Consider the following 10816-nt stretch of genomic DNA (forward strand, 5'->3'; position numbering starts at 1 on the left):
TGCCCAGCCAGCAGGCTCCAGCAGGCTAGTACGCTCTGTCCTTGTTATTACTGCTTCATGAAAATGCCGCCGGCTTCCTGGCAGGGTCTGGAAGGTAGAGACTTCTTGGGGAAAACAAAGTTGAGTGAGTGATGTGCACTTGGAGGCTGGATTTCTAGTTTCTCAGTGTCCCCATTTTCCAGTGGAAGATAACAGTGAGGATGGACAACCATTTGCCCCTTGGTGGATTCCAGCCAATTTTTCTCCCCGTCCTGGCTGCTTTCCCAAGAGTTTCTTCCTCCCACTCATAAGCAGCACAGTTCTGGTCTCAGAGGCCTAGCAGGGCTGGCCTGGGAGAGCGGCTGGGCGGTGCCCCGGACAGAGCTGTTCCCTGAGGAGTGATCTGAAGGTCAGCCTAGGGGAGGAAAAGGGCCTCAGCCATAATTCCCATTCGGTGAGTGTTTGCTACAAAGTGCCTGCTGGTTTGGGGCAGTGAGACCAGGGTGTGCTTTCCTCTGAGCTACAGTAGATATGCCCGGATACCACAGACCCCGACCGGAGACCCTAACTCAATTTTCAGAAATGAGGTAGAAATCCAGGGAAGGTGAGAGTTTCCATTTTAACTCATTATTGGGTGGAGATCTGAACTTGTCATTCATCACTGGACTCGTCAAAAACCAACCTCTACTTTCCTTCCTGACAATTCGCTTTTTTTGATATTTAAAATAGCTGGATGAAAAATAGGGAGGTAGTCAGCATTGTCTTCGCTTAAAAAGTAGTTATGAGGAAAATGAATAAAAACAGGCCTCCTCGGATACAATAGGGCTGAGCTAAGGGTGTGGTTGGTTTGGCAACAGCTCAGGCGAAGTTATTTCTCTTGGTCCCAGAATGCTCCTGACTTTGCCTGGGCCTGATGAAGTCCTGAAAGACCAACTTGAATGTAACCGGTTTTTGGTGAAACTCCCATCAGTGGAGTTAATCATTTCCTTCTTTCTGGTCCCATAGCATTTTGCTGTTATAAAAAGCATTCATCATATTGTGTAACAATTACTGGGTTTATGCCTTGTTCTCTGGGTGTATGTTTCCTCAGCATTTATGGATTGTATTTTAACTTATAGTTCCTTGATAAATATTTATTGAATGAATCAAAGTTGCTGAGAAAACACCAACCCTCACCTCTAATATTTTCTTAATTATCCCCTGCCTTTTTCTCCTCAGGGTGAGCTGCAAGCAGTTTCAGCTCTGTGTGGAAGGGAGGATACTCTAAAACTAAATGTGATTTTTTTTTCCTGAGAATTATTTTCTGAACAAAATTTTTTTATTTAAAGAATTTCAGAAATGGGTGTTTCAGATATATCATTCTGTTACAGGTACAGAAATTGTTTCTGGGAAACATTGCCATCATTATCTCTGAAAGGCAAGTCAGTGGAAATGGTTATTTTCCATTTACAGATGGACGATTGGAAGCTTTCTCTCTCATTTACCAATTACAGAATGTCCACTCTGTTCGAAGTCCTGTGCTAGGGTTTTCTATGGGATACAAAGATGTATAAGACAAGGTTCTCATTCTGAAAAAGTATGTCATCATCTTATTTGGATGAAAGGATAATAGTTTGCAAAAGTAATCGTAACTTGAGAGCATATAAAAAAATGACTCAAAGGAAAACAAAAGGTAGACCAAAAAAGTCTAACCAAAGCCATCAGGGAAATGTCATTTGCAATGAAGAAACGTTGAGCTGGTTATTCTCCATCTGGTCCCTATATTGGTTTTCTGTGACTGTAGTAAAAAATTATTACAAACTGGGTGGTTTCAACATTTTATATTCTCACAGTTCTGGAGGCCAGAACTCTGAAATCAAGGTTTTGGCAGGCTCACAGTCTTTCTTGACATTCTAGGGGGAGAATCTGTTCCGTGCCTCCTTTGGCTTCTGGTGACCCTTTCCTGGGCTTGTCACCACTTCACTCAAATTTTAGCCTGCATAGCCATCTTTCTTCCTCCTCTTCTCTCTTAAAAGTTCCTCTGCTTCATTTTCATGTGATTGTATTTAGCACCTCACTCCCCCGCCCTGTAATCTAGCATAAGCTCCTCCTCTCACGATTGTGAATTTAACAGTTTTTGCCATACAATGTAATTCTCCATATAGACATATATATAATTTTTTTTTGAGAGGTTTTTGCTATAGGGCGCGTGAGCTTGCCAGACAGACAGAGAGACAAAAAGTGAGAAATCACTCCCCTGGAGGTATGGCCATGCTGTAATCCCTTCTCCATTCTCCTCTTGGGATCTTGGGCATGCATGCACACGCACCTGGAGTGAGTTTAAGTCACTGGGTTTGGGACTCAAACCATGGTCGACTACATTGGAATCCAGCGACATAGCCATTACGCCAATTGCTGGTCCAGCCATGGACATATTTTTTATGAAGGAGGGGGCTACCATTCAGGCCACTAGAGTCCAGTATTCTACTCTAGCCTGCTCTGTGCCACATGAGGCTGTCATCCTACAGAGTATCACCTGGGATCCATGGCCCTCTGCCGTACTGTTAGGTTTGGCCAATGGGAGGCATCAGTAAGTATCAGAAGATAGGAAGGAAAGGAGGTTGAGATATTTCTTCTTTTCCTCCCTGCTTTAGATGCTTTGGGCACTAGCTGTGCCCCTTTACAGTTCTAGTGCTTTCAAAACTCCTGTAAAACTATTTCTTTCCCTTTTAAGTCATGGTCTTCCACTGTTGATAGTCCTTGGTGCTCAGTATACTCTTGAGTTCCCACAACTGCCTATATCTTTGTAAACAGGTCTTCACCAAATTATTTTCTTCCTTTAAGAGATTTTTGCTATAAGGGTGTTTGTGCTTGCTGGAGACAAAGAGACAGAAAGAGAGATAGAAAGAGAGAAATCACCCCCTGGGGGAGGATGGCCATGCTGCAATTCCTTCTCCTCTATTCTCTTCTTGAGATTTTGGACATGTACACATACGTCTGGCATGAGTTTTAAGCTGCTGGGTTTGGAACTTGAACAATGGTCAAGTACATGGGAGTCTAGTGACTGGTCCCACAACGAATTATTTTCAAAGGCTCAGCTGAGCATACCGTCAGTTTCATGCCATGATCTAGACTGACAGAAGATTCTGAGAGGCAAAATTGTATTCGCAGAACGGAGGTATGCTCAGGTTACTTCCATGTACGTTTAAGTGATGACCAGGGGAGCTGGAAGGTGATTCAGCACCTCAGACAGCCATAGCAACTTGGTCGTCTTGTGGGCTCTCTGGCAGTAAATACCTGTCACTTTGTACTCTAATGATCTGCTATTACTGTGACTCTGCTTCTGCTCTTACTACTCAGTACTTGCTATTCTTTTTCTATCTTGTAGCTTCTATTGCCTCATGGTTTCTGCTGCCACATAACCTCTGCCTTCCTCCATCTATCTTTCAGCTTCTGCCTACTGCTACCTGTAGACTCCCTCTCTGCACACATTTTACATTGAACTCCCACAAAGCATCTACTAGTTTGGCTATCTCACCAGCATACGTTTGATGCCCTCGATGATGTGTTCCCTCCTGACCTGACTGGCTTTGCTTGGAACAGCAGAGTAAGTTAATATACAATTTGATATCCTGTTTCTTAGAAACCCCTAGAAGAGGGTTATGCGTGTGGTAGGAATTCTGACACTTGGAAGGGGCTTTATCAAAACTCATAAGATATATATATATATAGAGAGAGAGGTATCTCTAACAGAGCCCTCACACCATGCTCCACCCCCAGCCTTAGCCCCAGACTGTGGGCATGTGCATACCCAGTGTGTTCCAGGAGGTTTCTGGATGCAAATCCGGAACCTTCTCATGTGAGTCAACCTTTCAGAGCATTGAATCACTGCTGCACCATCATCCAGCCACTGAAAACCAGCAAGTGCTTTTGTTTTCTAGTTCAGTACCAGAGTTATGATGGTCTAAGAAAAACACAAGGCATGTTTAGGGAAAAGCAAACAGCCTGGATTAGTTGGTGCTATTGTGCAACTAGAGATACAGTATAATTGGTATTAAAGCTGGAAATGTAGGTCATGACTGTTTATGGAGGGCTTGGAGTGCCAAGCTATTGCTAACGTCATAGAGTCACCGAAGACTAGTTTAAAAAGGAGCTTTAGACATTATTCTATGGGCAGAGAAGTTACTAAATTTTTTTAAAGGTTTTTGCCATAGGGTGCATGCACTCACCAGAGAGACTGAGAAAGGGAAAGTGAGAAATCACCTCCTTAGGGTGATTTTTCTCTCAACTGACAAGGACACCTTAGCACAGCTGACCAAGGCCCAAAATGTGAAGATAACATGTCCAAGACACTGGGGGAATCACTCTTTAAACTCACTATATAGTATGTGGTTAAGAATGAACTCTTGGGACCAGCAGTTAGCATAATGGCTATGTCGCTGAACTCCCATGTAGTCAACCGCAGTTCGAGTCCCGGATCCGGTGATTTAAACTCACACCGGGCACGTGTGCATGCATGCTTGAGATCCCAAGAGGAGAATGGAGGAGAAGGGACTGCGGCATGGCCCTCCCCCTTGGGGGGTGATTTCTCACTTTCTCTCTGTCTCTGTCTTTCTGACGAGTGCACGTGCCCTATAGCAAAAACTTCTCCAAAAAAAAAAAATGAACTCTTTACATGTAAAACTTGTCTACACATAGCAGTTAGCTCAGAAAGCTAGCTGGTCTTCTCTTGGTGTTCAGGATTTCAGTGCAACCTTCAGTTCTTCTGCATGGCAGGTATCTTGTTTTCACCTTCTAGTTCTTCCACTCTCCCCTGTGTCACGAGGTTTGCGATGCTTTTCTCCAGATCATCAATGAGACTACTCATATCATCAATTCTTCCAATAATCTGGTTGGACATGGTCTGAAATTTATCTTGCATCTGTTGCAACAGAGTCTGCATCACAGAGGTCAGGTCCTGCACCGTTTTGGGATCAGTCTTGGCATCTCCCCGGTGCCCAGCTTGGCGGTGCTTTCTTAGACCTTCACCTCCTTCTGTTCATCCTTTCTCCTTCACTCTTCTCTCGGTATTTTAGGCATGCATGCACATGTGCTGGCCATGATTTTTAAGCCACTGGGTCTGTGACTCAAACCGTGGTTGACTATGTGAGAGTCCAGCATCTTAAGTGCCATGCCACTTGTTGGCTTCATAACTAAAGATTTTTAAACATGAGGGAGCAAGATAAAATCTATTTTAGCACTAATTACTTTATTGTGATGGTATTCTGACTGGATCAGGAGTGGAAAAACAGAAAGACAAATTCAGAAGCTTTTATAATGGTCTAAGTGAGAAAAATGAGGACCCAAACTATACAGGACTAGAAAGGAAGGAAAAACTAGTGCCAGACACTTAAGAAATGAGTGGTTTTGGGATCAAGGCTGGTTTGAACTACTGGTTCAGAATGTTTTTAGCACCAAGACATGTTTAATTTTTTTTAAGATTTTTTTTCCCTATAAGGTACATGTGCTCACCAGAAAGAGACAGAAAGAGACAATGAGAGGGAGGGAAAGAGAAATCCCCCCCCCCCCCCCGGAGAATGGTCACACCACCACAATTCTTTCTCCTTCTGTACATGCATATGTACCTGGCATGATTTTTAAGCTGCCACATCTGGGACTTTAACTGTGGTCAGCCATGTGGTAGTCCAGTGCCTTAACCTCAATACCACCTGCTGGTCCCACCAAGACCCTTTGAATTATTTTTATTTTCTTTCAAACAAACTGTACTTTTTTTTTTTGGAAAGGTTTTTGCTATAGGGTGCATGTGCTCGCCAGAAAGACAGAGAGAGAGAGACAGAGAGATAGAAAGTGAGAAATCCTATTGCTAACGTCATAGAGTCACCGAAGACTAGTTTAAAAAGGAGCTTTAGACATTATTCTATGGGCAGAGAAGTTACTAAATTTTTTTAAAGGTTTTTGCCATAGGGTGCATGCACTCACCAGAGAGACTGAGAAAGGGAAAGTGAGAAATCACCTCCTTAGGGTGATTTTTCTCTCAACTGACAAGGACACCTTAGCACAGCTGACCAAGGCCCAAAATGTGAAGATAACATGTCCAAGACACTGGGGGAATCACTCTTTAAACTCACTATATAGTATGTGGTTAAGAATGAACTCTTGGGACCAGCAGTTAGCATAATGGCTATGTCGCTGAACTCCCATGTAGTCAACCGCAGTTCGAGTCCCGGATCCGGTGATTTAAACTCACACCGGGCACGTGTGCATGCATGCTTGAGATCCCAAGAGGAGAATGGAGGAGAAGGGACTGCGGCATGGCCCTCCCCCTTGGGGGGTGATTTCTCACTTTCTCTCTGTCTCTGTCTTTCTGACGAGTGCACGTGCCCTATAGCAAAAACTTCTCCAAAAAAAAAAAATGAACTCTTTACATGTAAAACTTGTCTACACATAGCAGTTAGCTCAGAAAGCTAGCTGGTCTTCTCTTGGTGTTCAGGATTTCAGTGCAACCTTCAGTTCTTCTGCATGGCAGGTATCTTGTTTTCACCTTCTAGTTCTTCCACTCTCCCCTGTGTCACGAGGTTTGCGATGCTTTTCTCCAGATCATCAATGAGACTACTCATATCATCAATTCTTCCAATAATCTGGTTGGACATGGTCTGAAATTTATCTTGCATCTGTTGCAACAGAGTCTGCATCACAGAGGTCAGGTCCTGCACCGTTTTGGGATCAGTCTTGGCATCTCCCCGGTGCCCAGCTTGGCGGTGCTTTCTTAGACCTTCACCTCCTTCTGTTCATCCTTTCTCCTTCACTCTTCTCTCGGTATTTTAGGCATGCATGCACATGTGCTGGCCATGATTTTTAAGCCACTGGGTCTGTGACTCAAACCGTGGTTGACTATGTGAGAGTCCAGCATCTTAAGTGCCATGCCACTTGTTGGCTTCATAACTAAAGATTTTTAAACATGAGGGAGCAAGATAAAATCTATTTTAGCACTAATTACTTTATTGTGATGGTATTCTGACTGGATCAGGAGTGGAAAAACAGAAAGACAAATTCAGAAGCTTTTATAATGGTCTAAGTGAGAAAAATGAGGACCCAAACTATACAGGACTAGAAAGGAAGGAAAAACTAGTGCCAGACACTTAAGAAATGAGTGGTTTTGGGATCAAGGCTGGTTTGAACTACTGGTTCAGAATGTTTTTAGCACCAAGACATGTTTAATTTTTTTTAAGATTTTTTTTCCCTATAAGGTACATGTGCTCACCAGAAAGAGACAGAAAGAGACCCCGGAGAATGGTCACACCACCACAATTCTTTCTCCTTCTGTACATGCATATGTACCTGGCATGATTTTTAAGCTGCCACATCTGGGACTTTAACTGTGGTCAGCCATGTGGTAGTCCAGTGCCTTAACCTCAATACCACCTGCTGGTCCCACCAAGACCCTTTGAATTATTTTTATTTTCTTTCAAACAAACTGTACTTTTTTTTTTTGGAAAGGTTTTTGCTATAGGGTGCATGTGCTCGCCAGAAAGACAGAGAGAGAGAGACAGAGAGATAGAAAGTGAGAAATCACCCCCCCCGGGGGGGGGGATGGACATGCCGCAATCCCTTCTCCTCCATTCTCCTCTAGGGATCTTGAGCATGCACACACATGCACCCGGTGTGAGTTTAAGCTACTGGGTCTGGGATTCGAACAGCAGTAGACTACATGGGAGTTCAGCGACATAGCCACTACACTAACTGCTGGTCCCACAAACTGTAATTTTTTGAGGTGTAATATGCAAATACTCTCAGAGACACTGATAATAATGACAATATTATCATCAGCTACTACAAATAATGTAGTACACCCTCTTAAAAGCTTGGTTTTGAGCCAAGAGAATGTAGGAAGTGGTGGCTCCATTGGGATAAATTGAGCCTGAATATCTTAGCCTATATTTTCTAGAAAAATAAAACTCAAACCAAGAATTAATGTTGTTTTGTTTAGGAGATGCAATCCCAGGGCAGTGGGAGTGAAAGAAAAGGGAGAAGGGACAGAGAAAGATAAGAAAATGCAAGATGGTGTTTTAAACAATCTACAAAGAGACAGTAAGTATATCTGTGTGACCATGCCGAATATAGAGGTCCCATCCAGACCTCAATACGGCAAAAATATGCCCCAGGAAAGTTCTCAGAAGGAAAAAGGAAAAGGAATCTGTCTTCTTGGTTTCTTCCTATCTCCTATTTCTCAATAACCAAAATTCATTCTACCAGGAATTAATATTCCTCATATTCAGTGGCCACTTGTTTCCTTTGTGAGTCTGTCATCTAATGCTCCATTGTGTGGCCTTGAATTCTGGTTGGAGAGTAGACTGAACAACCAGAAATTCATGGCATAGAGTTGGTGAACCTGATTGCTCAGTGGCAGTGAAAAGACAGGGCCAGACCAGGAAAGTGGCAGATAACGCCCAGCCCTACATTGCAAGACTACATAGCCCAAACAAAGCAAATCAGGGGCAATAGTGGCTGAGACAGAACAAGCACCAAGGACTGGGAGATGATAATGAGAGAACCTGATGAAGTATGTAAGACGTGTCTGATATACTGAACAGAAGAAAGGTTAAGACTGAAACATCAAGTTATTATTATTATTATGTTTTTAATTGCCAGAGGGTGTGTGTGCTCACCAAAGAGAGAAAAACAGTGAGAGAGGGAAAGGAGAGAGAGAAAAAAAGCACCACCTAATGGGCTGTGGTCACACCACAATTCCTTCTCTTTCTTTCTCTATCCTGTTGGCATTTGGGGCATGCATGTATGTATGTATGTCTGGCATCCTTTTTCAAGCCACCAGGGCCAGGATTGGACCCCAGTCACCCATATGGGATCCAGTTTCCTTAACCAGACCAGGTCGCAGCCAAAAACTTTAGCTGCTGGAAATTCAGAACCAGAGCCATTCCAGGAGACAGTGTTTTGAAGGTTACAGAAGGAAAAATAACTCATATAGCATATGGGGTTATATTCTTGGATGACATAGAATAATAGTAGGAACATGGGCTTTGGAGATAGGCAAAGCTATGGTTAAGTCACACTGTATATGATTTGGGGAATTTATTTAACCTTTTGAAGCTTTAGTTTCTTTACTCATAACACAGGGATCATGATACTAGACATCATGTACTTGTGAAGCACTTGTATCATGCTAGACATATAGTAAGTGCTAAATTGTAGTCTTTCTCATGATCATGAATATCATTCTTAGCTGACTGTGTAGTTTTCTCCAAATGGGTTCTTTCTGTGTTGCTCCTAAATGTTCCTCAAATTTGCTAGAGACTGAGTCCTTCAGTTATTCTGACTCCTTACTTGAAGTCATGGAGCCCCCAGGCTAATGGCCCCCTACAGGGCACCAACACATTAAGCCCTGAGAAAGCAGTACCACTGGTCCATCACCTTTGGTATGCAGATAAGGACAGATCTTAACTTAAGTCCATTTGTTCTAATAATTTTTTTCACTTCAAAGTAGAAAAACAAAGTTTTGTTATCAAGCGCAGCCAAATACACAAATGTTGCCACATAATGAAGTGGTTCTTATAAGACTTTAAAAATGAGAGGTTGTTCCCCCATCTTTCACCATTAAAAAAAAATCAACTCAAAAATGGATCAAAGATATAAACCTAAGGCCTCACCTCAAACTATAAAACTACTGGTGGAAAACACTGGGGAAACTCTGGAAGACATCGGGGCAGGCAAAGCCTTTTTAAATAAGACCCCCCCAATGCACAGGCATTAATCCCCAAAATAGACAAATGGGATTACATAAGATTAAGAAGTTTATGCACAACAAAAGACACAGCAATTAGTGTGAATCAACAACCTTTGGAATAGGAGAATATTTTTGTAAACTATGCCTCAGATAAAGTACTGATAACCAGGATACACATGGAACTCAAGAGGCTTACCTGAAAAAAAAAAAAAAAAAAACACATTAACCCAATGAAAAGATGGAAAAGGGGCTGGCAGGTGGCGTGGTGGTTAAGGGCACTAGACTCCCATATGGCTGACCACAGTTCAAGTCCTGGACCTGGTGGCTTGCTTTCTCACTCTCTCTCTCTCTCTGTCCCTCTCCGGTCAAATTAAAACAAATAAATAAATAAAGTTAAATAAAGTAATTATTTAAAATAAATAAATAAAAGATGGGGGAAATGAGCTGAACAAAAAACTCTCTAAGGAAAACATACAAACAGCCAGAAAGCATATGAAAAAATGTTCAACATCCCTCATCATATAGGAAGTGCAGATTAAAACCACAATGAACCACAACCCCTGTCAGAATGGGGTTAACAAGAAGATTAAAAATACAAAAAATGATAAGCTTTGGCGGGGTTGTAGTGAAAGGGGAACTCTCTTACACTGTAGGTAGGACTATAAATTGGTACAGCCACTGTGGAAAACTACATAGAGGTTCTTCAAAGACCTAAAAATAGAACCACCAATATGATCCATTAATTCCACTCCTGGAGAATGCTTAGTCAGAAAAATACTTGCACATCTATGTTTAATGTGGTATTATTCACAATTGCTAAGACATGGAACCAACCCAAATATCCATGAACAGATGAATGGATTGAAAAAGTGTGGCACATATACTCCATGGAATACTATTCAGCAATTAAAACAAACAAACAAACAAACAAACAAACAAAAAACCCAAGACCCTGGCATTTGACAGAAATGGAAGATTTATTGGTGAATGAAGCAAGTCAGGCTACGAAAGAGAGACATTGTATGTCTCCACTTAACATATACCGACTGTCCACACTCTATGGTAGAAAGATTGAAGGGCATAAAAGCATTGAAAATAGTTATGAACACTAGAGATAAT

The 10816-nt window shown here is 42.2% G+C and overlaps 1 protein-coding gene and 2 pseudogenes across 1 annotated transcript in view; 1 reads left to right on the forward strand and 2 right to left on the reverse strand.

Annotated features, from left to right (window-relative positions):
* The window catches only part of MKLN1 (muskelin 1), a 390424-nt gene that overhangs the window by 199552 nt on the left and 180056 nt on the right, over positions 1 to 10816 (forward strand). The gene's annotated exons all lie outside the window — the stretch shown is intronic.
* On the reverse strand, positions 4715 to 5831 carry LOC106736021 (heat shock factor-binding protein 1 pseudogene; annotated as a pseudogene).
* LOC106736022 (heat shock factor-binding protein 1 pseudogene) overlaps positions 6465 to 10816 on the reverse strand; it is a 4767-nt pseudogene continuing 415 nt past the window's right edge.

Source organism: Tupaia chinensis, unplaced genomic scaffold (genome assembly GCF_000334495.1).
Source record: "Tupaia chinensis unplaced genomic scaffold, TupChi_1.0 Scaffold000610_1, whole genome shotgun sequence".
Classification (NCBI taxonomy): domain Eukaryota; kingdom Metazoa; phylum Chordata; class Mammalia; order Scandentia; family Tupaiidae; genus Tupaia; species Tupaia belangeri.